The sequence below is a fragment of the Physeter macrocephalus genome, chromosome 16 (genome assembly GCF_002837175.3).
Source record: "Physeter macrocephalus isolate SW-GA chromosome 16, ASM283717v5, whole genome shotgun sequence".
NCBI classification, from domain to species: domain Eukaryota; kingdom Metazoa; phylum Chordata; class Mammalia; order Artiodactyla; family Physeteridae; genus Physeter; species Physeter macrocephalus.
In genome coordinates this window covers 50,882,661-50,910,591 of record NC_041229.1, presented here as the reverse complement: position 1 = coordinate 50,910,591, position 27,931 = coordinate 50,882,661, and positions in this window count along the sequence as shown.

Genomic DNA, 27,931 nt, shown 5'->3' with positions numbered 1-27,931 from the left:
GAATTGTTGGGAATGGTTATATGCCTTTTTCTGTTTCTTCTTCAGTTGTATTTATTCTGATCATTCATTCTCCAATCTACATTAATTACTTCAGCATTAAATCCTTGGCTAGATAGACATTTTCTTTCCTGGGATCTCTGTTAATATTGGCAAATTAAAAGCCAATGTTATTTCTATAAATATGAGATCTCAGGATAGATATCTTAGGTCAAATATGAGTTACAGGGGAAATATACTTTCAATGGACATATTAATTGGAAAACACACGCAGAGTCACATACACAGATGTACATACATTCCTGTTCACGGCTCTCGTGATCCAATCAAAGTGGCAACATTCACAGGCAAACAGAAGCTTTCATGGTTGTTTGAATGGAAAATCTCTCAAAAGTTCCAATTCTGTGTCTCTTTTATCCAGCATTCTAGCAGCTTGCCTAGCTGACAATTATATTTCCTAGATCTAGATAATCCATTTTCCCAATCGGTATTTGGCTAGGGCCTGTATATATTTCATCTTAGTGAGAAGAAGCCACTTTGACATTGTAATTTGGACTTCCTTAAATATCCTCAGTCTTACTCCCGTCAGATTCATTTTCTAGTAAACATATACAAATTCAGATTTGCCTATAATATCCTTGTAAAACATTTATTCTTTTCTTTAGTTTTCTTTCCATCTTGAAATATTAGAATGGGTTCAGCATTCCATTAAGTACCAAATATATACTGCTAATTTTTTTCCTGGCAATATTTTGGAATATAGTTATTCTTAATTTACTCTAAGAACTGACCAGTGTAGGATAGGATCTGGCACATTGTAGGTATTCTTATTTATAAATATACTATAAATATATAAATTATTTATAAATAAATTATAAATATATAACTATATATATAATTATAAAAACAAATAACTATATTTATATATATTATAATTATAAAAACAAATTATAGATATTACTTTTGTACCCATAATGCCTTCATAACTTCATAATTCAAGGAGAGCTCTCACTTCCTGAAATAGATCCTGTAAATTCCTGTCTCAGCTATGCAAAACTTCCCTTTTTTTTACTTTGATTTTTTTAATTTTGCCTAAATCTTCAGAATTAACGAACTTAAAAAATAAGCTTTATTGTCACTTATTTTATAATTCCTTGTAGCATTTAGTATAATAACACAGTGTCTGGCACATAGTAGTGCTTCAATAATTTTGCCCTGGAATTACAGTATCACTGAAGGAAGGAATTACCTATTATTCCATAAGAAATTACATATGGGCCTGAAAACCACATCAACTGTTGCCTTTTTTGTGTGTCCTACTTGATACATTCCCAAATTCATTCCTCCCCAGTTTTTTTGGTCACTCACTGGAGTCACAATTCAAAGACTAATATAACCCTTTCACTTTTGTTCACTTACTTATTCAATGGGGTAGCAGTGCAAAGCTCATTTAGAGTAAGATAACTTGTCTCAACGTTTAGAACATTCTAGTTTTGGTCCCAGTTTACCAAGAGAGAGAGAATTTGTTTAACCTCTTACAGTCTTGGTTTCCTCATCTATTCAATCTGTTCAATTGGAAGAATAGTGTGATCTATTTTCGAGATATCTAATGAAATAAGTTAAAGGAAAGTTTTAAAATTTGTAAGGTGCTAGGAAAATGTATAATTATTATGGCAAAAAGCTGAAACAAAAGCTCAACATTTTGCCTGGATCTTTCCTAAATCACCTTGCTTTCCAGCTGTGTTTTTTTATTTGTTTGTTTTTGCTTTTGGAACTAATAATCCAAATTTCTAACAGCCATATATGACAATAGTAGTGGCTAGCACAGTAGTGGCTAGCATACCATTTAACGGGCATTGGTTTACTATCTACATAAAAGAGAGGGGGAAACTGAAGCTTAGAAAGGCTCAGCAACTCCAAAGACGAATAAATATTATGTGTGGGAATCCATATCCAAAGCTAGGAATGACTGACCCTGTAGTTCATTTGATTAACCAATTTGCTACCACGCCCCCTTCCTTCCCCTCTAAATGCACATCTTTCTTTACTCCTCTCCCTGCATCTGCCAATCTGAAACTGCAAGGTGTGAAAGCTTCTGAGACCTCTTCATCTGAGAAATTGAGAAGTCAGAGAGAAATGAAAATTAGGCCACAAATTCAATGTAAAACAGAGGTAAGACTTGAGAGGCCTTATCTACTGAATAGCAGCAGTTTAAATAGCTTGAAAGTCCCTTCTCACACAGAATAATCTCTGCAAATTCAATTCAGTTACATCAATATGATTATGAACTATGGAATGGCTTATGGAAATTTAAATTTAGGAGCAAACAGATTGATTTGTACTTTGCTGACCAGAGCCTATTCAGTAGAGATGGGCACAAATTTTATTTTTATGTAAATCACCTCAAATGCAGTTCTTTCTTCTAAATTATATGAAACGGGCATTTGCCCATGTGCATTATTTCCTGGGCAGCAGGAACCTTGTCTCGCACCGAAAAGCTCAATGTAAATCCAAATGTGGATGTGAGGAAAAGTATCAGGGATAGAATCAGTTTTCATTGTCAATATCAGAAATTGACAAATGCATTGAGGTTTGATGTCCATTTAGTGTGATTTAGTAGAAAAGTTTGGAATTAGAAAGAGCTGGGTTCTCATTTGATAAGGATGATTTTTGCCCTCCATGAAGCTGGCCTCTCTTACTTCCTGTGTCTATATCTTTTTCATTCTTTCAGCAAACATTTACTGCGAACTTCCTACATGTCAGTCACCTGGATAAGACTCTGGAGATGAACTACATAGAATTCCTTCCTAACATAGTTCCCAGTCTAAAGACAGGATAATATAAACCTAAATAAGGGTCATAAGCTCTGCAATACTGGAGTAAGATGGTGTGGAGGTGAAGGGAGAGGAACCATTAAAAAGAGAATTATCAATTTTATTTCAATAGGATAGACTTTCAAGGAAAGATAATGCTTGAGAAATACATCTTTATAGATGGTAAATAAAGATAATTATATGTATTTAGCAGGGCCATTATTAGGAATATATACAACAATATATGGGAGGATTGGTCCTAGTGGTCTACATCTAAATGCTAGTTTTTTATATAACTGCACAAGTGTAAAACCAGGAATTAGCTCATACTTTTCAAAACCTCTTCTTCTGCTGTGTTTAAACAAACAAATGAGTTAATATCAGAGTCAGTCTTATTTTGTGCCCATAACTAATTCTCACCAGCCTGGAACTCCCATAAAAGGCATGGGAGCATTCAGGACACTATATCCCAATCCAAAACGTGCTTTCTATCTCTAGCAACATACAAACAGTTGAGCCAGTCATTTCTACCTGCCACACACACACACAAAAGCAAGTACCAGAGTTAGATCAGGGCACAAGAAACTGCCCATATACTCTTGGATCAACTATACTCACCCTCCTCTCCCCCTGCCCCCTAATCTCCCCAAGCCCCAATCCACAGGCTCTTGCCTCTGTGCTCAGTTTTAGTTTTGTTTTTGTCTCTTTCTTTTGCAAAATATCTGAATCATTGCATCTAAAGCTGTTTGCTCTGAACTCCACAGAACATAAAGGATTTACCAGACATATTTTCAATTTAAATGAGTCTGAATATTTATTACTAAAGCTTGAGAGAAATAGCTTCCAGACTGTGCTTCTGACTTTAGATGTTGTCTTCCCACCCATTTCCCAGGGATGTATGCACTTCAATCTTTTAAGACTAATTAATACAAAAAGAAAAAAGGAAAAACAATCATAAATGTAGAACTTGATGAATTCTCACAAAATGAACATATCCATGTAAATTTATACACATCAAAAATAGAATGTCGAGGGCTTCCCTGGTGGCGCGGTGGTTGGGGGTCCGCCTGCCGATGCAGGGGACGAGGGTTCGTGCCCCGGTCTGGGAGGATCCCGCGTGCCGGGGAGCGGCTGGGCCCGTGAGCCATGGCCGCTGGGCCTGCGCGTCCGGAGCCTGTGCTCCGCGGGGGGAGAGGCCACGGCGGTGAGAGGCCCGCGTACCGAAAAAAAAAAAAAAAAAAAGAATGTCGAAAGCACCTTAAGAGCACCTCACCCTGCTTTTCAAAAGTAATCACTATTCTAATATCTAACACCACAGATAAATTGTGCTGGTATTTAAATTTATAAAAGAGATTATATAACATATATACTCTTATATCGGGTCTCTCATACTCAATATTATGAGATTCACCCCTTTTGTTAAATGAGGCAGTTTATTCATTCTCATTACTGCACATCACTGCATTGTAAGAATGCACCACTGTTTTCTTTATGAGTTCTACTATTAGTAGATACGTTATTTCCAGATTTTGTCTGTTACAAATAATGCTACCATGAATATTTTGTACATATATTTGGTGCACATATGTGCACTATTGGAAAAGTACCTAGAATTTGAATTGGTGGACTCTTGGATAGACATATGTTCACCTTAAGTAAATACAGACAAATAGTGTTCCAAAATGGTTCTACAATTTTACATGCAAAGAGTGGATCAGAGCTTCAGTTGTTCCTTATTCTCAGCAACATGATACTTTTGGTCTTTTTAATATTAGTCATTCTGATGAGTGTAGAGTAGCCTTGATGTATGGTTTTAATTTGCATTTTCCTTATCACTAATGAGAATGATTCATTTTTCATACATTAAATAGCTGTTGGTATATCCTCATTTGTGATGTTCCTGTTCAACTCACTGGCTCATTTTTCAAACTGGGTTGACTGTTGTGATAGGCAGAAATAAGGGACCCCAAAATGTCCACACCTTAAGCTCCAGAACTTGTAAATATGTAAATATGTTAACTCACATAGAAAAAATAGCTTTATAGATGTGCATATGGTTAAGGACCTTGAGATGGGAAAATAATCCTGGTTATCTAGGTGGGTCCAGTTTAAGTTCTCACATGAAATCTTAAAAGTGGAAGTGGAAGGTAGATAAGTAAGGTCAGAGTGATGACAGTGTGAGAATGATTTGACACACCCTGTTGCCAATTCTGAGATGTACACCTAAAAGAACTGGAGAGATCCCTCTAGTTGCTGAGGGCAGTGCCCAGTTGACAGCAATGATATGGAGACCTCAGCCCTACAACTGCACAGAACTGAACTCCAAATCTGAATGAACAAGGAAATGGCTTTGTCACCTAGGGCCCGTGGAAAGGAACGCAACGCTGCCAAAACTTTGATTTTAGCCCCCTCAGAGCTATAACAGATATCTGACCTGCAGTCCTGCAGGATATTATGTTAATATTGTTTTAAGCCCTTAAGTTTGTCGTAAGTTTTTAGGCTCATGAAAGAAAGTTAATACAGCTGTCTTCTTATTGATTTGCATAACTTTTTAATATATTTTGAATATAAATTAAACATTGCAAAGAACATGTCCCAATCTGTATTTTTTTCTTTACTTTTCTTAGTGGAATATTTTGATAAAAAGTTCTTAATTCTAATATAGTTCAATTTATCAATCTTTCCTATATAGTTCATTAATTGCGTGTCTTTTATGAGATTTATCTGGCTACCCCAAGCTAATTAAAATACTCTCTCAATCCACTTAGATATATTTTTGCATATGGCATGACATGAGTCCAGTTTCATTTATTTTCATATGGACATCCAGATGGGCACTTCACCAGTTATTTAAAAGATTACTTACCCACCCCACTCTCTTCCAGTTCACCTTTGTCATATATCAAATGTTTCTATATATATGTCTGTCTCTTTTTGAACTCTTTTTAATTTTTTCTTTCCTTGTGCCATTCCTATACAATTTAAATCAACAGTACTTTTTAAAGTCTTGATAATAAAAGTCGCCCCAATTTGTTCATTTCCAAGACTATGTGGGTATTTCTTTTTTTGTCCCTCTGCATTTTCATACACATGTTAGAATTATCCTCTATACCCCTACACACACACACACACACACACACACACACACACACACACACACACACACACACACACACAGAGACTCCTGCTGGAATTTTAACTAGAATTTCATCAAATACATAAACAAATTTGGACAGATTGGCATTTTTATGGTATTACCTGCCAATCCATCAACATGGAATACCATTCCTTTTAGGTCTTCTCTGTTTTCTTTCAATTATATGATGTACTTCTCTATGAAACTATTTTACACATCATTCATTAGATTTATTACTGCACATATGATATTTTGTATTAAAACTTGTATCTTTTACATTTTATTTTCTAATTGTTCATTGCATACAGAAATTGAATGATATTTTATAAGAACCTTGTAGATAGAAATCTTTCTAAATCACTTAGATGTCTACAAACTATATTGTATTTTTTACATATACAATAGTGGCATTTTTGATTGATAGGAATTTTATTTATTTCTCCCTTTGCAGTTATTTTGCCTTTTAGTTATTTTTTTGTCTTAGTTCTGGATAGAATATCCTGTATCGTATTGAATAGAAATGGCAATAGTGGGCTTCCACACCTTATTACTGACTCAAAGGAGAAAATGTCAGTATTTTATTATTAAGTGTGACATTTACTGTTAGATTTTTTTTCTATAGGTACCTGATATAACAATAAGAAAGTTTCTGCTTACTTCTAGTTTCCTAATAATTTCTATTATGACTGTGAGTTAAATTTTAGCAACTGCTTTTCCTCTATCTATTGAGGTACACTAATCATAGCCTTTTCTCCTTTATTCTGGTAACGTGATAAACTGCATTGATTGACTTTCAACTGTTTAATGTTGTATTCCTGGGAAAAGAACAAACGTCGTCATAATTTTGGGGCATTATTCTTTTACTTATTGATGAATTTGGCTAATACTAATATATTTAGAATTTTTGTATATATGTTGATGGGCTAGATTAGGCAAATAATAACACAGCTTTGAAATACATGAAAAACACCTGACAGAACTGCAAGGAGAAACAATATGATCTCAATAGATGCAGAAAAAGTATTTGCAAAATCAGTCATCCACTCCTGATAAAACCTCATTGAACTATGAATAGAATGGAGCTTCCTTAACTTCATAAAAGGAGTCTATAAAAAAAATCTATAGTCAAAGATTGAGTTAACCCCCTCCCCAAAGTCAATGATGTTTGTCCTCATCACTTTTATTCATTCAACTTTGTACTAAAGGTTAGCCAATGCTAATATGCAAGGAAATAAATACAAATAGTATTCAGATTGCAAAGAAAGATGGCATAATCATCTATGTAGAAAAGTCTATGAAATTTACAGAAAAACCTTCTAAAAGATTTTACAGAGTTGCAAGATACAAGAACAATATATAGCAATTATATTTCTGTATACTAGCAGCAATCAAAATTACAGTTTAAAAACAATGCCAGCTATAATATCATATTATGAAATATTTTGGGATAATTCTATCAAAAGATAATTCTATCAAAATACATAAGAGTCTGTACTCTGGGTGGTAATGTGTCTTATCTGTTTCTTATCTATTAAGCATTGGAAAAGATTTGTTATGAGCTTACATTTCCACATCAGTAAACATGGAGTGAATTTTTCACACTCTCAGTGGTAATGTAAAGATTGAGGTATTGTATGTGAGAGTCAATAGCATGATACCACAGAGAAGGAATTCAATAAATGACAATTGTTATTTGAGACTTAGTCTCAAACTGAATTTCACTTAAATTTTCTCCTAAGAAATTATTTTAATGAAGAAACAATTTATAGAGGAGTGTTCAGGGTTTAGAGAGCCTAATCTTGTGAAAAGGGGTATGATGTTGAATGGGCAAGGGAAGGAAGCAGTATTTCTGGAGCTCAGTGAATGCTGCTACCACAGAGCAGGAGTTGGGCAACAAGAGCAGCAGTCATGGAGTGACTTAGCCGCTGCTTGCCACAATTGTGGAGATGATTCAGGTAAGGAATGGGGGAAGAAATGCTGTGACCTCTGTTTTCTCTTACCCTGTGCTGACCTGCTGATAAGTCCCACTGAGTGAATCCAATCAGAAGCCAGAAGACAGTGAGATATGGGTGACACACTTCTAGAGGTCAGCTCCTCTGCACACACAGCAGAGAAGACAAGGACAGAGAGGACAGAGAATGAATCTAAGGGTATTGCGTGGAGATTAATCTGGATAATTCCTTTCTTCTCTTTCCAGAAAATATGTATTTTAAAAAGAAATACTGTGGGTGCCAAAGGTTTTCATCTGCATTTGTCTTTAAGCCACCTGGCCCTGTGGAAGTCCAATACCCTTCAATAATTTGGCCATGACTGTTAAACAAGAGAGGCTGCAACCTGACTTAATGATACTAGTAGTAAGTTATCATCTAAATACGTACTCATTTTTCAACATTTGACACAAAGTAATTAAAATACAATGGAGTAAAAGGATCTGTCCTAATTTTCTCATTTATTATGGAGTATTATGAGACAAAAGCAAGTATATCACAGTAACTCATCAATACAGGCAAGTGGTTTAATAGAAAAATTCCTGATGAATAAAACATAACCCATTTTGCATGATGGTACCTGATTGGAACATGTGGCTGAACTGACCAAACAGTGATCCAAATAACTCTTTCTTACATGTGCCCCTTCAAATGGGTGCTTTTGCACATACAGCGTTCCTCTACTTAAAGCACTGTTTGCTCCCATTATTGCCTATTAAAACCTTTCCCATCCATCCATCCATCCATCCTTCACAGGCTGGCTCAAATGAGACCTAGGTGTAACCATTTCCGATTTCCCACCAAATGACACCTTGTCCCTTAGGGGTGCCCTTTAAACTGTTCCTCTTTTACATCATTTTCCATCTTATCAGTAACCCCATCCCATCCACCATACTTCTTTATTTAATATATTCTTTCATATTCCTTCCCACAGTCTATATTTTAAATCTGCCCACACAGTCTCTACCCTGGACTCTACAATATCAGACAGTCCTCAACTTAACATGATTTGACTTATGATTTTTCGATTTTATGATGGTGTGAAAACAATACGCATTTAGTAGAAACCATACTTCAAATTTTGAATTTTGACCTTTTTCCGGGCTAGCGATATGCAGTATGATACTCTCTCAGGAGGCTGGGCCACAGTAGCAGCCACAGCTCCCAGTCACCCACACAATCACGCCAGTAAACAGCAGATACACCTATAACCATTCTGTACCCATATTACGATTCTGTTTTTCACTTTCAGTACAGTAGTCAATAAATTACATGACATATGCAACCCTTTCTTATAACATAGGCTTTGTGTTAGATAATTTTGCCCAACTGCAGGCTATTGTGTTCTGAGCATTTTTACTGTAGGCCAGGCTAAGTTATGATATTTGGCTGGTTAGGTGTATTAAATGAATTTTCGACTTACAATGTTGTTTTCAACTTGTGGTAGGTTTATTAGGACATGACCCCATCTTAAGTTGAGGAAGATCTGTGTTCCTAACTGGTCCTGCTCTCCTCATTCACACCTATTTTCAACAGCAGACTGACTCTCCTAAAAAAAACAACAATAAAACAAAATCCAAAATTTCCCTACTGCAAATCCTTTATTTATTTCTCACTGTCATAAAGGCCTATTTCATTAGAAAGAGACTCAAAGCCTTTCAAGAGTCATCCCTAACTTCCCAGCCTTATCGCCTGCCACTTCCCAGAAGCTCTTGAGCTCCATTACTGAAGCTGCAGTATTTAGTTTCCTCAGTTGGTCAGGTTGTCTCATAGCCCCAGGCCTTTGCCTATGGTGTCTTCCTGACCTGGAAATCTCCACCCACAACCACTCTAACACCTGGCTTGTTATCTTCCCCAATCCCTTTGCATTCTTCTAACTCAGTTCAAATGTTATCTGCTCCGTGAATCTTCTTAAATATTTCTTTTCCTCCTCCACATTTTCCAGATCTATGTATACTTTCAGAATTTCCCATTCTAAATTACAGAAAGCTCCTAGACATTGAGATCCTCCAAGGTCAAAATTGTTTTCTACTCTTTGTATCTGCAGCATTTATCACATTGCCTGGCATATATAGATGTTCAAAAATGCTTACTGGGGAAAAAAATAAAATAAAATTGAATTTTTATTTGCCCTGTTAAGTTTGTGATTTACAGTGTTAATTCTCTAAAAATGATATTATTTGGTTATATAAGCATATCTTCAATTTGGCTTAATTCACTGTTATAATCTATAAGCATTAAAAAAAATTAAGATTGTAAAAATTATTCTGGTCAGTCAGTATATCTCTATAACAAATATTCTACTTTTATAACAGAACAATACCTTTATTAGTGATATTGTCTCTTGCTAAATCATCAAATCATTTATTTTGGCTCATCAGTTTAGTCTAAAAACCAGTATGTCATGGCAGTAGGGAGAGCCTAAGTTGCCTGAGACTTACTCATGCAAATGATATTTACTGGCTGGTTCTTGACCTCCTGTGTGCCCACAGCACTCCTAGTTAAATTAGGATATAATATTAAATAAGGCAGACAAAGCTCGAAGCCTCAAGGGTACAGATGAGGAAATAGATAATATTATAAGGAAACAAACAATAATAATTTCAGATTGCAGTATGTTTATGGATAAACACTAAATTAAGGTGGTATTATAGAAAATAATGGGCAAGACTACTTTAGGGGCTTATCAAAATAGTTAGTGAATGTATTCAACTAACAATAAAAAAGGACTAATGATTGTCCTGAAATTAAGGTGTATTCAGTTAACTGTTTTCTTGTTAAACTCGCATTGCCCTGCACAGTGTCCTAAAATGATTAAATCAATTTTAAGATGGAATTCAAAGTGGAATTTCTTTATTCATTCAAAACATTTTAACATTTACTAAGTAATTTAGGCATGGTTCTCCCCTCATGGAACTTAACTACTGGAAGAGATAAGATAAAAATAACTGCATAAATAATCATTATTTGCAATTGAAACTTTATGTTTAAAATTTACTTTAAACTTTATGTTTAAAATAAACACCTATGTTTAAAATTGATGAGATCTTTATTACTAGCTCTGATTTGAAAATTATAAATAAACCTAATGGTCTAAATCACAGCCATACTAAAACAAGGAGAAGAAAAACACATGGTAGACCAAAATAGTGCTGTATCTGTTAAAATAGTATGTATCTGATAAGATAAAATGTATCTATATGTAGACTGCTATACCACATGCTAACTCATTTGTTTTCACAATAGTGCCCTGTGTTTGGCAGTTATTCAAACAACTTTTCCTTAAAGGAACCATTACTCAGAGAGGATAAGCAACCTGCCCGCCCTGGATCACAGCTGCATAGCAGAGGCAGGATTCAAACTCAGCTGTTTAATTCAAGACCCTTCTTATTCACCTAATATATTCTACTGCAAATAATAAAAAAAGAAACAATTTTTTAAAAGCCATAATGTATTTGTTTGAATAAAAGAGACATTTGGAATTCAAAATTTTCATTTTAGTTTCATCTAGCTTCCACTGAGAGATTCAAATATAATAGAATTTACAATTCCTTATATATTAAAAAAACCCTATAAACTAAACATGATTTAGATATAACCTAAACTGTTCTTATCACAATCAAGAAAAGTAGATATTATTGTCATCATCCCCATTTAATTGTAAGGGAAACAAACAAAAGAAAATGAAATGACTTGCCCAGGATCACACAGCCAGTATATGGCACAAGCATCTAGACTCTAAAGGCACTCTTCTTTCTCCAATATGTTCTATAATAGTTCTTTTTTTAATGGTAATATATAAATGTCTATCCTTTTCAATTCATATTTTCAGCAAAAAACATTTTTTAAAACACATTTTTCAGCTATATAGTTAGGTATAAAATAATTTTTGCTTTATCTTTCTGCTGGAAAGCAAAAGATCTTCAAGCTCATATAACAGTTGTTAGCCTTAAAATATGAAATGACTTCCAAATTATCCAGCCAAATGAGTTCAGCAACAAACACCCTGATGGTCATAACATTAATATAATCATAAAAATACCATTACATTAATTAGAACTTTGTAAACGCTGTAATTAAGATATTCCGTGACAGCTGTCTTTCCTGTCCCTGAGCGTTCCCAAGAACTCTCCCAACACCACTTATTTCTGAACCATCATCTGCCTAGAGTTGGGAGAAGCCATCTGTTAGTATATTTGAAATGTTAAGTGACAAAGGGGTTTCAAACCATTATATCCCCTAGAATCCTTTTTTGGGGGTGGGGGGAAGAAGAACCACTCAGCAAGCATTTCTAAGTGATTTTTAGCTAGACCTGGAAGGGAGGCTAACTGAATTTATTTATTTTTAATCTTGCATCAGGATTAAATAATACAAACAGTCTGGAGTTCTGAGTCAGGTAGATCTGACCTGATTGCTAAGGCAAGTTACTTAAACTCTCTGAGCCTCAGTTTCCTCATATTTATGATGGGGAAACATCACAGATGAGGGCAGTCATGCCTATTTTTTTTATTACTGTTGAGAAAATAAAAGGACAAGTGTCATGTCTAGTGTCTTATAAAATTGTCACTGAAGGCTAGTTTTATTTCAAAATATCATTAGAATGACTTTAATGATGATACACTGCTAGTCTTTTTCCGGCTATTTTATGCAGCTTTGGAAAATGTGATTATTTTAGTCCTGAAAACTATTTCTCAGGTCAGTTATATTTATTTTTATTAAATCTAAGAGGTAGCATAGTCTTAAAATGTGATTAAGAAGAATTCAATTTCTACTATAATCCATTACTCATTTGATTTTAAGCAAATCACTTCACTGGACCTCTGTGTAGAAAATGATGGAAAAATTAAGGATAACATATATTTTTACTGTTAAGAAAATAAATTAAAATAGGAATAATAATAGATGACATTTTTCCCTTTTTAAATCTCATTCTTGATAGTGTTTTTATTATTATTCTCATTATTATGAGTTTCAACAGGTCAGCACTGCCCACACCAGGTTAACTTCGTTGTATACTTTAATCTTCACAGCAGTTCTATGGAGTGAGTACTGTCATTAAGACCATATTTGGAAACAAGGAGACTGAGTCTGATGTTAAGCAACTTGCTCAAAATGTCATACAGTTAGTTAATGACAGAGCCTAGACAAAATTCCAAAACTAACTCACACCAAACTGCACTCTTTTCATCTTTTCTGCTAGTGCTTGGCAATTTGCAAAACACTACCTAAGTGGAAAATATTAGTTTTACAGGATAAGAAACCAATGATCTGATTGGTACTTTTTATGTCTGCCTGGTACAGAAAGGCATTTCTCACTGTTGGGAAAAAATAGTAAAAATTTAAGTAAGACTTACTACGTGTTTTACAGAAAATTACTCACTCCATCTTCCCGATGCAATGAAGTAGTTATTGTGATTTTCCTCATTTTTATAGAAGAGAAAACTGAGGCAGAAAGTTTGAGTATCTTGTCCAAGGTCACAGTATTAAGTGGGAAAGTAAGATTCAGATTCAAGTGGTCTGAATTGCTCCATTATGTTGCCTTAAGAATCACAGAGAAAGATGTGGCTTATTTGTCTTCCTTTGAAATACTAGAAGTTGCTTAAATAAAATAAGAGCCTACTATGTGCCAGTCTCTTACACATACAATTTCCAGTGATCACTATCTTGAAATTTGAATTATTTCTCTTTCTCTTTCCCTCCTACCTCCTCCTTCCTCCTCTTTCTCACTGTCTTTCTCCTCCTTTTTCTCTCCCTCTTTTTCCTTCTCCTTGTCCTCCTTCTGCTATGAGACAAAGTAAGTGAGTCTCAGAGATGTTCCATCATTTGACCAAGACATCAGAGCTAATAAATAGCAGAAGTGTTATATGAACCTATTTTAACATAGTCTGATTGGTTCGAAAGTCTGAGTTCTTTCTACTACATCACACTGCATGTAATTCAGAGATTTCCTAGATTTTTAATGTAGCTAGAAAAAAAATGGCCATTTCTCAAGACTGTGACTGATTAAGTTCTAATTGACAAAAGGATGAATATTTTGTGATAAGACTTAGGTAATAAAGACTGTTGAAATCTACATCTAGGAGGATTGAAAAAAACTTATCTCTGCTTCCTCTTTTGCACAAGAGAGCATAAGAGATTGGAACTATAGGATATAAATATAGATTTGATATCAAAGGATTCTTGCCAGGCATCTCTCTTAAGGATCTTAAGGGAATAGACACTATAGTTTCAGGTGGACTAATTATATGAGTTTAGGCATTACTGAGAGCTATGTCTCATCTGTGTGTCTGCAACTTGCCATGAGGACAAAGGCCATAGTCAATTAACTTGTGTACATTTCAATTGCTATTATCTCTGAAACATATGGTACAGTGTTCTGCTTGAGGGAAAACAACTTTAGATAAGTCTTGTCAACACTATTTACATTATTTTTGAAGGGTAATCTACTTATAATAATCACAAAGGAAGACAATTATAATTGAAAAAGCAACAAAGATATCATTGAAAGTCTAAATTTTTACTGTTTACATATTCATAGAAGAGTTGTCTTCCAGAACTAACTTTCAAAGAGATAACTGATTGTTAAATCTTTTCCACACCTCTGCCCTCAACTTAGTAGAGAAATCTCAGATTGAGAGTTAATGCTAGAGTCATCACACTAGAGGTTATTGTTAATTATTTCTTTCAACTCACACTACTTGACTACTTAAAGCTCTTCCATATAGCAGGCATTAAACTTGTGCTAGAAGCCCTATGTCTTAACCTATCATTCATCTTTATACTTGAGAATGGGATGTGATCAAGACAAACATGGGGGCAGGGGCAACTTAAAAGGTTCATGATTTGCCAAATCTAGATCTATAGGGGTATCTACTTGGGACTGTACGTATTTGCTTTCTCTTGAGTTACATGTAACTAATGGGGAAAAAAGGAAATAAAGAGAAAGCAAATATCCCACAGGTGCAGATGAAAAACAAATCATTGAAAGTTATTTATTACGACTAGAACATGTACAAATTCATAAGCAAATAAAAGGCTGAATAAAAAAATAGCAGCAGGGAAGATGAAGAGATTAAAAGGATGAATAGGAAATTTTTAAAATTCAAATATCAAAATGAAAATTTGCATTAAAGATAGTAAATATCAAAGGTAACTGGGTCGGAAATTAAATCAGAATGTGGAGGACAGATTTAATCAGTTTCTGAGTTTATTATAATTATTAAGAGTATGAAAATAAAAAGAACAATGTAGCTGTCCAGTTTTTCCAGCACCACTGTTTTCCCAGCACCACTTATTGAAGAGACTGTCCTTCCTCCATTGTATACTCTTACATCTTTTATCATAGATTATGTGACCATAGGTGTGTGGGTTTATCTCTGGACTTTCTATCCTATTCCTTTGATCTATATTTCTGTTTTTGTGCCAGTACCATACTGTTTTGATTAGAACACTCCCTAACACCATACACAAAAATAAACTCAAAATGGATTAAAGGTCTAAATGTAAGACCAGATTGAATTACAGAAATTACAGACTTCTTAAATCAGAGAAAATCAAATATGATATTGCTTATATGTGGAATATAAAAAAATGGTACAAATGAACTTGTTTACAAAACAGAAGTAGTCACAGATGTAGAAAACAAACTTATGGTTACTGGGGGTAAAGGGGGGGATAAATTGGAAGATTGGGATTGACATATGCACACTACTATATATAAAATAGATAACTAATAAGGACCTACTGTATAGCACAGGGAACTCTACTCAATACTATGTAACAGCCTATATGGGAAAAGAATCTACAAGAGTGGATATATACATATGTATAACTGAATCCCTTTGCTCTACAGCAGAAACTAACACAACATTGTAAATCAACTATACTCCAATAAAAATTTTTTAAAAAGAACAATGAAAAATTTGAAAATGAAAATCCAACATAAGATTTATTATTTTTTCTCAAGTAGAAACCAGAATAATTATAACAGAAACAAAAGTTAAAAACATAATAAAATAAAACTTGTCTTAACAAAGATCCATGCACATAAAATGAAAGGGCTCTCCAAAATCCAGATAAATCTAATTGCTCTTTTTATTAAATATAGACATAGGTGGCGGCTATATTAGCCAAATTCAAGAGAGTATAAATACCTCAGGACTATATTGGAACAATCTCTAATCTAAAATGAGTGAATGTAGGAAAAGGAAGAGAAAAGGTATGATCCAGAAAATTAGACCACTGCTTCTTTCTAACCAGAGGTGTAATGATAATTATTTGTTTAGCTTAAAAATATAACTATCCTGAATACACTCCACAGAGATTCTGAGTCTGTCAATCAGGTATCATCTGGGCAAGTGCCCAATCACTACAGGTGATTTTTTCATACACACCCCTGGTTGGGGACTGACAGTTGAGAATATGACAATAATATCATAATTGGAGGCCTCCTATGTGTTAGGTGTTGTATATTAATTATCACTTTAAACCTTTACAGTTGCCCATTATATAGTAATCACTCTTATTTTATGGATGAGAGAGCTGATCCTCAGTGAAGTTAAAAATTTTAGATAGTATATCCAAAGACTTGACTTACTGAATGTACCCAATACCTGTTTTGATATATTTTTCCCCTCACTTCACAGATAAGAGGTTAAGCAATACCTCCCAGATCATCAAGTAGGTATTGGAGCCAGTATGCAGAGATTTTTGATATTTAATTACATCTGTAGAGTCAGGACAGGATTTAAGCTGTAGTTCATCTAACTAAAGAACTTTACCCTTTTCAATAAACTATTTAGGAAGTAAGAAGGAGATCTTGGGAAGTTTGGCCAAGCACGGATAGCCCAAAAGACTGTGGTTAACATTGCCATATGACAAAGAATGAGGTTACAAACTGATTTTTTATGAGTTTCAGATTTCTTTTTGTGTTTATAGATAGAGGAACCATATATTGTCCCTTATTCCTCAAAATGCAAGTCACTTTTTTCCTTTCTTTTTTTTTTTCCTTTTTTTTTTTTTTTTTTTTCTTTTGTGGTACGCGGGCCTCTCACTGTCGTGGCCTCTCCCGTCGCGGAGCACAGGCTCCGGACGCGCAGGCTTAGCGGCCATGGCTCACGGGCCCAGCCGCTCCGCGGCATGTGGGATCTTCCCAGACCGGGGCACGAACCGGCGTCCCCTGCATCGGCAGGCGGACTCTCAACCACTGCGCCACCAGGGAAGCCCGCAAGTCACTTTTTATAATTTTCTCTCATTTATTTATTATCTCCTCAATGACCGCCAGAGAAATAGATGTGGGAAATATTTTTTTTTAAGATTCTCTTTAGATTATAAAGTAACTATAAGGAATGACTTTATCAGTATACTTCAGTGAACTAATAAGTATTTTAATTCTGAAGTGGTTAGAATATGCCAGGAAGCTCTTTAAATATTTAAAAGATAATAGAAATACTAGATAAAGGTACAGTATAGTATATTAGTAAAAAGTACTGGAATTGGTTTCAGAAGACTAAGTCTTTGTCTCAAGAGTTACAAGCTGCCAAAATATAACTGAATCTCTGACCATTGGGTTCTTTATTTATGAAGTGGAGTAATAAAAATCTACTTCACATGGTTGGTGTGCAATATGGAACCGTCCAATTGTTTCTCTCTTTCAATGGATTGTTCTGAGAATACCCAGAATGTGATATAATTAACTGACTTCATTTGCTATTCATTTATTCAGTTCAATTTGCATTCATTATGGTCTCCTGTCATAAAGGGGATCTCCCATTATGTACAATATGTTTGGCTAAACAATTTAAGCTTTCAAAAGTGTTCCTTATTGTAGACTAATGTTAAGGTCTACTTAACATTGAGCCCAGTTCTACCCTGGACATCATAGGTTGTACTTTTCTGGAAACAAGAGATGAAAGTTCGTTTCCAGCATTCCTACCAGAGTTGAAAGAATTTCAGACTTTGCTACAGATAAAGGATCCTGAATATCCAGACAACAACCTCACTCTTCAGAAAGGACTAGTATCTAGAAAAGCGAATTAACTTGCCCAAAGTCATGGACATATAGGTAGGTCATAAAATTAAACCAATATCTCCTCTCTTTTAGACTAGTGCTCATGTGTTTATCCATGCCCCAAGAGTTGAATTCAATCAATAAAAAATGACAAGCCATGATGCAACTTGTTTGAAAGTCCTGTTCTACTTGGGTTTCACAATTGATTTGAGAGTTTCTGAGTTACTCAAGTACAAAAAATGCAAACTTCTTGAATAAATTCTGGAGTATCTCTGAGATCCCTCAAACTCACATGTTTGTAAACCTTTATAGGCTTACCCTAATCCTTAACACATCCTTTAACACTCCTCCCAAGAACTTAAGGAATTATGTCAAGTCAATGCAATTGCATTTATAATTCAGATATCTTAAGTATAAATTATATTTGCCCTTGCTGCCACCAATCATTGCTCAATTTTTAATAACTCATTGGACATTGATCAGTTTCAATGTCATCCACCTTGAATAATTAGTCAGGTGTCATCAGATCTCTGAATTCTGTAAACAAAAACAGCATATGTTTCAGCATGTAAAATGTGGTTGAAAAGGAGGACAAATGATTATATGCCTCAAAACATCCAAACATGAATATTCCCAAACCGATGGACTAGAAATTTCAATACAAGGTGTTTTCTGCCTGAGATTTTGGGCTTTGAGTCAATAGACTCACTAAGAATTCAGGTATTTTTGGTAGAGTCAGCCAAAACCTCTGTAACCTCTGATTTCACTCCAATATCTTTATAATGACATCATTCTTCATCCATGCATCTCACCAATTGATGAAAAAAGTTCATACGAGATAGTGGATTTTTTACTAAAAAGACATAAGTAGTGGCTACGGCTAAAGGGAAGGCCAGACAGTGCCTGTTTCATTTTCAGCAGCTATAAATGTATAATAATAACACTGGACATCATTTTTTGATAGTCTACAATGTAGTTTATCCACATGACATGTTGGTCAGAGCTACCGATTATGAAGCCACACAGCCCTAAGCTCTCATCCTGACTCTGCCACTTACTTGCAGTTCACATCTGGGTAAGTCACTTAACCATTCTAAATCTCTTTATTTATCTTTAAAATGTGAATAATACCAAATTCTTGAGATTGTTGTGAAGATTAAAATCATGTATGTAAGAAATGTTGCCCAGTCTCTGACAAATTGTAAGAGCAGAATAAATGCTAGATATTATTTTCTTAATTGTTCTTTATTTTTATTTGCAAATTGGCCTGAAGATTATCATTCTCATCCCCTCAGAGAGACTCATTTATTGTCTCCAGATTGCACAGCTAGTGAGTAGCCGAATCATGATTTGAAACCAGGCATCTCATTTTACAAGCTACAGTTTAGAGCTGTGAGACTACAGCCTGTGCTCTTTCTAATATGATTGTTTTTACCTACTTTCTATATTAAATTATTATATTGAAATGTTTTCTAACTTCAGCCGTACCCTTTAATTCAGTTTACAGAAAAATCCAGTCGTATTGTGGGAACTTCCTCTTTATTTTTTAAAAAGCAACTTTGTGTTTTTGTCTATTGATATTGACACAAAAGCAATATGACATAAAATGTAACTCTTCTTCAAAAGATAAGCATCAACTTGGAAAGATGATTAAGTCTGGATTGAGTCTATTTTAATAATCAATGTATCATTTATCTGTCAAATAATGTTGGCAGGAAGTAGACAATTAGATGTGTTTTGTTTAGATTTTGTAGGGTCCCTCGAATGATACTCTGCTTCTGTATCACTCTCCATGCCCCAAATCTCGAGACTTTCATTGAGCAATACATCGTTTATTATTCATAAATAAACTGAAAAAAGATACACTGTCTACCCTCAAGGAACTAACCTTCTAGTGATAAAGAGTGGCAGCTAAATAAATAATTCCACAAATGCAGCAAGTCTTATGGTAACAAAGTGCACAGGGTAAATGAAAGGACAGAGAAAGACTCTTACATCAGTCTTAGGTAGCAAGTTTACAAGAGGAAGGGAGTTACTAAGAAAGGATCCTAAGAACAGGTATTGGCTTTAAAAAGTAAAAAAAAAAAAGGGAAGGAAAACACTAAAGCCCCCCTCACCTGTATTGCCCTGTTAGCAAAAGAAATGCTTAAACATTTAGAGTGGTTTACAAATGACTGAATGCCAAACAGTTCTGGACATTGAAAATAGCCACAGTTCATTTAATGCCAGCACAGTAACAGTGTAGTAATACTGTCCTTGTATATTTCAGCAGTTTAATCATTTTGCTCAATTTTCTTAACTTGATCTTTATTGGCGTAGGGCAGCTGGCTTAGCATTTGGTGGTAGGTGCTATTAATTTGTAAAATACATTACACAGCAACAGCTTAAAAGAATCAATAAAGTTATTGTATGTCCTGACTCATCATGTCCTTGTTTGGGTTAGCAGTGTATATTTTTACATATATTACATATATTAGAGGAATATTGGGGAAATTAAAACCATCAGAATGAAGAGACAGTATGGATATGGATGAACAGCAGTTTAAAATCAACAGTGATGACTAGATGAACAAATTCTATGGGTCACATTTTAGTCATATTTCTAACATACCATATGAGTAAAGTAATCATAATTAACAATAATTTTAATAATGCCTTAACACTTTAGAGCCCTTGAATGTTAACATACTTTCACTAATTAATCTTCTGTAAGCTCCCCACTGTCATATGAGGTATATAAAACATGTCTAATCTCCTGTTGGTATGATAGCAACACACAGATTATGCACCTGAAAGTATCAGTGATTTAAAATAACATGTAATTGAGCCCTGTTATTCTTTCCATGGGTTAAATTCCATTCCAGTCACCAACAGAGATAGGGTGATGGCAGCCTAGGAAATCACTCTAATTCAACACACCTTTGGAGAAGTTCTACCTCCCCCCACCCCGCCAAAAAAGAGGGAAACCCATTGTTGCAATAAGGACTTATTGAGTACCTACTACAGGACAAAAACAGGCTAGCTGTCAGAAATATAACAATAAAAACACAACCATGATCCCTCAAAGAGTTTACATACTATTTGGGGGATGAAACAATAAAAATAGATGAGGAAATACAGGGTACTCTAACAGCAGATAAAAAAGATATGAAAAAGATTTTAATTCCTATAAAGGAGCTTAGATTTTATTCTAAAGACAAAATACAACTCTTTGAAGGATTTTTGTAGGAAAGTGATAAAAACGTGTTTCTAGAAAGGCCATCAAGGCTCCACAAGAAAAATGGAGTAGTGGGAATAGACAGAAAGCAGACAGGTCAGTGAAGAGAATTTTGTGGCAATCCAGGTGAGAGGGAGAGCACCTGTAGTGTGGACATGGGGTGGAGATAAACTGATGCATTTTAAATAATTAAGGAGGAAGACTCAACAGGACTCCTTATTTGATGGTGTGAAAGGTGACAAGGAAGAGGGGATAGTAAGATGACCCTCAAGTTTTCCATCTTTTAGGGCAGAATGAATGGTGATGTTATTCCCTAAGAAAGGAGGGACCACTTCTATTTCTTTGTCAGTAAAATTTGAAAAGTGCTTATGCACAGAGAATTGTCTAAACAGTTATTACATTACTGTTACTTGTATTTTTCTCCCCCACTTTGAGATCAGGGGCTTTTGATGAATTTTAGTAGCCCTAGAATTTAGCCAATATTCAATAAATGTGTATAAGATAAATGAAAGAATGAATAAGTGAATGAATGATAAATTGCTGCATATTACTTCATTTGACATTTACATCATTTCTGAGGGGAAGGAAAAGTAGAGATTTTTCTATCTATTTTACAGACAAGAAATATTATATAGGATGGGTTGTAGCAACTGGTCAAGGTTACTAGCAGGTAAGAACAAAAAACATAGGCCGAAATACAGTTCCTTTCACCACATTTCAGTGCTCTTTTCACTGCATCAACCTATTTCTTGCTTATTACCTCCTTTTTCATTGTCTCAGTCCTAATGAAGTCCACGTGAATTATGTGGTCTCCATTTCCAAATTAACCAAGAAGATGTGCACAGAATTTCCCCTTAATAAATTACTAGATATCATGGGGCATCTCATAATCTACAAAATTATCATAATTAATGAGGGCATGTAGTTGGTGAGTGGATTCATCAAGCTGTTCCTAAGTTTTGCACAGCAGGTAAAAGATCAGATGCAAAGACTAATTATCAGCATCCCATGGTCAGTTTGAGAGAAGACAGACAGACACACACACACACACACACACACACACACACACACATATTAGAGGGCAAAATAAACTGCTCTCCTTCAATCTAAAAAAAAAAACCACTTATGGTCATTCTGCTGGGTGAATGTGATTGACAGAGAGAATAAAGGTGTTGCGCCCACATAATCAAACCCAGGAGGCAAATGCAGAGTTGTGCGAATTTTGTACAGAGTTCCTGCAATCTCTGTAAATAGTTTTTACTTGGCCCTTGGAGAATTTAACAAAAGAAAAACAAGCATTCCGATTTTAAAAATTCACATAATAGGAAACCATTGGTTTCTAAAATGTTGTAAAGCTAACCACTGTTAGTAGTTTCACCCTCTCATACACCGTAGCCTTCCAGGAGCTTCAGAAACTCTGCTCAGTTTGAAATGTCATTAAACACAAACAAGGTTTTGACTGTCTAGGAGCTTATAGAATAATACAGAAGATGGAAGGGAAATCGCATAATTGAAATGCAATGTGATCCATGCAGTAATAGAGATGTCCTGATTGGTGTGAAGCAGAGTCAGAAAGGAGAAATCAGAAAGGTGACGGTGTGAATCTTGGCCAAGCCATTATAAAGTTCTGTAGACCAAAGAAGTCATAAACTTTTTTGAGTCATACTGCTCACATGTGCTAGTAGAAAACAGTAATAGATTTTATCTCACATGTTATTAAAGAAGGACTTATTTACTGCTATGAAGGAATCTGCCACAGTTTGAGATTGTAGATGAGGTCTCAGCAAGTTTTGGGGAGATACATCACCATTTGTCAGGCAGCTGCAAGAAGGGAGCGTTCTGGATAAAGGGAACAGTGATGTACAAATTAGTGACAGTGTAAAACAGCAGAGTCAAGTAATTCAGCAGATGCTCTGTCAGTACTCACCCTCAACTCCATTCTAGCTCCTTTCCTGCCCTAGGAAACTGAACTAAATGACCTAGGAGGAAATCTGTAATGTCTGCCCTCTTCCCTGCCTCTTATTTTATACCCCACGTTCATGTCGTTCATGCCGTTCAAGGACAACGGCAACTGGCAAACAAAAACAAACATCTCAGAAGAAATATTCCTCCTCTCTGAGCCTCAGTTTACTCATTTTTAAAAGTCCACACAAGCTTAAAAACATTCTTGGGAAACAAATTCCAGACAAAAAGCCTAAAGCTCTGTCAGTTAGCAGTTTATTCTCCCTCCATTCTAATCTTCCTCAAGGTAGTAGGCATTTTGCAGAAGGCAGTCAAAGACATCAAGGACATTTGCAAAGAGTAGCCATTCCTAAATTGTGTACATTTTCTGGATTAGTACAATTCCAAATGAGAACAGAAAAAAGTGCAATAGAAATACCAGTTTCTTTGATGGATGTAGATATCTTCTAAACTTTAAAATAGCATTAAAAAATTACAATGTCAGTGATTCTGAAAGCACTCTGCAATTAATATACACAAGCTCTAATGCCAATCACAGGGAAGTAAAAGCAAACAAAGCAGCTTAGAAAATGAGGCAGAAATAATACAATAAATGAGGGACAAAGCATACAGATAAGCAAGAATAATCATGACCCCAGCATATATATAATATACACACACATATATAAAGTGTGCTGATTTATGAATTAATTAAATAAGAGCTTATATCTCAAGAAGAGGTTATGTAAATCACAGTGGATTCACACATGAGCAAAATGCTATACTAATTCTACAGAATCATATGTCCTTGGAGAAGAAAGATCTGGAAATAACAGTGTCAAATGTGCAGTCAAAATGACTTCGACATGTATCTGCTCATTTATACAAAATAAATACAGAAAAGATAAGCCAGAAACTAATGAGATTGGTTACTTACAGGAGGCATGTTAGGAACAGGATGAAAAGGGTAAGGGATATAGGGCAGAAGAGTGACACGGCTCTGAGTATACCTCAATGTATACTTCTGACTTTTGGAACTATGCTAAGATTTCCCATAGACCAATCAATTATTCAATCAATTAACTAAATCAAAAATGGGACAAATATTAAAATATCTTACAAACATAAGCCTTATATACTTTAAATCAATAACCACATTTAAAAAGGTTAAAAAAGATAAAGAAAAGTAAAGAAAAAAGGAAAGTGATTACTTTTCAGTACCCGGTATTTTGACATTATGTCCTCAGGCTGAAGGCAAAAAGAACTGTAAATAAAATTTGAACTCTTCTTAGTGGAATTGTTTTTCTCACTGGTATGTGTAAGCAATTCCGAAACTACTTTCTGTGTATTCAGGACTCATAAAATAAGTAATTTCCTTGGAATAAGTATAGTTGTAGGTTTCTTACTGCTGGGGAAGGGGGAAGAGTAGAATGAATTCTGTGGTGTTGGATTGGAATTGGAGGTACCAGTATAGGCATTTTTTTAAAATGCAGATAGAAAGGTAAATAGATATACAGATGGATGCATAGAAATGTGTGTGTGTGTGTGTGTGTGTGTGTGTGTACTTATATGCCTATCTCTGTTTGTTGAGAGAGACGGGGAGCAGTGACAACGTAACAATGAGACCACCAGGTCCAAAATTATGATTTCTAATCCAAAATCTCTACTAAAAAATTAATTAAAAACAAGGCTTCTGGGGCTTCCCTGGTGGCGCAGTGGTTGCGCGTCCGCCTGCCGATGCAGGGGAGCCGGGTTCGCGCCCCGGTCTGGGAGGATCCCACGTGCCGCGGAGCTGCTGGGCCCGTGAGCCATGGCTGCTGGGCCTGCGCTCCGGAGCCTGTGCTCCGCAACGGGAGAGGCCGCAGCAGAGGGAGGCCCGCATACAAAAAAAAAAAAAAAAAAAAAAAAAAAAAAAAAAAAAAAAAAAACAAGGCTTCTGGAGAAATAGCTAATTCCAGAACTGAGGTTGAAAAAGTATGAGTCTGGATCATCTTGGGGGGAAAAAAAAAGTCTTCAAACAATTACAGAGACATATCTAAAAGAAATGGGAGCCAGAATGAAGAAGCCTCACCCTGGCCAAATCTGTGACAGTCTGAGCATCCCAAATCTGAGATTATAGTCTACGGAATAAAATAAGAATGTAAGAGCACAAACTGATGTAAATAAACGAATAAATAGATGAGAGAGAAGGAAAATGCCAAATGCTAATTGAGGTAAGAATGATGGAATTAGAAAATGACCAATTAGCAACATCATAGTAATAACTGATGCCACTATAAATCATCTCTGGATGCTAACACTAGTGAATTAGAGTTTGAGGAATAACAAGCTATTGATAGTCTCAAAGATCTCCTTATAAAATACCCACTGTCAAAAAGGAAAAAATACAAAATTAAAATTGAGAAATATAACAGACACCACATAAATAGGTGATCAGTGTTAATTTCAACAGCAGTCATACTAATCAACACAATGTAACTGCTATTACGATGCTAGTAGAAGAGGAAGGAGGAGGAGGAGAAAGAGGGGGAGGAGGGAGGGAAAAACTTCTGTGGTATTCCTGCCAGATAATGTAAAATTAACAGTTAATCACAGGAAACATCAGATAAACACAAACTGAAGGCTATTCTACAAAATAAGTGTCTTGTACTCTTCAAAAATGTCAAGGTCAAAAAGGACAAAGATAAAAAAACTATTCCAGGTTAAAGGAAACTAAAAAATTGTGACAAATAGTTGTAATGTGTAATCCCAAACTAGATCTTAAACTAGGGAAAAAAATGTACACCCCCACACACACATACATGCACACACACACATATATAGAGGATATTACTGGAGTAATTTTTGACATCTGAATAAGGTATATGGCATTAATTTTAATTTCTTGATTAGATGATTGTCCTATGATTATGTAGGAAAATATTCTTGTTTTTAAGAAACACATACTGAAGAATTCAAGGATATAGGGGCATCATGTATCTAAGTTGCTCTCAAACAGTCCAGAAAAATATTTTATGTATATATATGTGTGTGTGTTTATTTGAGAGCATAAATACACAAGATGAGGCAACACTCCTGTGATCTGCAGTGCATGGAGCCCAAGGGGGCCAAATGGAGAGAGTATATTGGCACACACAAACAAAATGACTACTTAGGCAGATTATTCAAACACATTATCATCCCAAAGGAGACAGATCAAGATCAAGTTAGTTAGACCAAGTACAAAACAGTAAGTCAGTGCCTGAGAGACAGCTCCTGAACAAATTTCCTGGAACAGGGTTTAGACTGCATTCGGTTTCTATGTAGTTCATTTGGCTTCTTTTCTTGACTAGGAAGAAGCCATTTAAAGTACCTCTCCCTGAAAGTTGGACAGCCGCATGTAAATCAGTGAAGTTAGAACAAACCCTCATACCATACACAAAAATAAACTCAAAATGGCTTAAAGACATGACACCATAAAACTCTTAGAGAGAACATAGGCAAAACATTCTCTGGCACAAATTGTACCGATGTTTTCTTAGGTCAGGCTCCCAAGCCAATAGAAATAAAAGCAAAAATAAACAAATGGAACCTTATCAAACTTACAAGCTTTTGTATAGCAAAGGAAACCATAAACAACACGATAAGACAACCACAGAACAGGAGTAAATATTTGCAAATGATGCAAAGAACAAGGGCTTAATTTCCAAAATATACAAACAGCTCATACAGCTCAATTAAAAAAAAAAGACAAACAACCCAATTGAAAAATGGGCAGAAGACCTAAATAAACATTTCTCCAAAGAAGACATACAGATGGCCAACAGGTACATGAAAAGATGCTCTACATCGCTAATTATTAGAGAAATGCAAATCAGAACTACAATGAGGTACCACCTCACACTGGTCAGAATGTCCATAATTTAAAAGTCTACAGACAATAAATGCTGGAGAGGGTGTGGAGAAAAGGGAATCCTCCTACACTGTTGGTTGGAATGTAAATTGGTTCAGCCACTACGGAAAACAGTATGGAGGTTCCTCGAAAAACTAAAAATAGAACTACCGTATGATCCAACAATTCCACTTCTAGGTATATATCCAGAAAAAATGAAAACACTAATTCAAAAAAATACAAGTACCCCAATGTACATAGCAGCACTATTTACAGTAGCCAAGGTATGGAAGCAACTCATGTGTCTATCAACAGATGAATGGATAAAGAAGATGTGGTGTGTATGTGTATATGTATATACACACACACATATATATACATACACAATGGAATATTACGCAGCCATAAAAAAGAATGAAATTCTGCCATTTGCTGCAATGTGGATGGACCTAGAGAATATTATAGTGAAATAAGTCAGACAAAGATTAATGCTGTGTGCTATCACTTAAATGTGAAATCTAAAAAATATTGATAATACAAACAAATCTATATAGTAGGACACAAACAGACTCACAGGCATAGAAAACAAACCAGTGGTTACTAGTGGGGAAAAGGAAGGGAGGAGGGGCATGATAGGGGTATGGGATTAAGAGATACTACTACTACTTTTATACTACTATGTATAAAATAGATAAGCAACAAGGATATATTGTGTAGCTTGCAGAATTACAGCCATTATCATGTACTAACTTTTTTTTTTTTTTTTTTTTGCGGTACGTGGGCCTCTCACTGTCGTGGCCCCTCCCCTCGCAGAGCACAGGCTCCGGACACGCAGGCCCAGCGGCCATGGCTCACGGGCCCAGCCGCTCCGCGGCATGCGGGCCCCTCCCTGACCGGGGCACGAACCCGCGCCCCCCGTGTCGGCAGGCGGCCCCCCAACCACGGCGCCACCAGGGGCG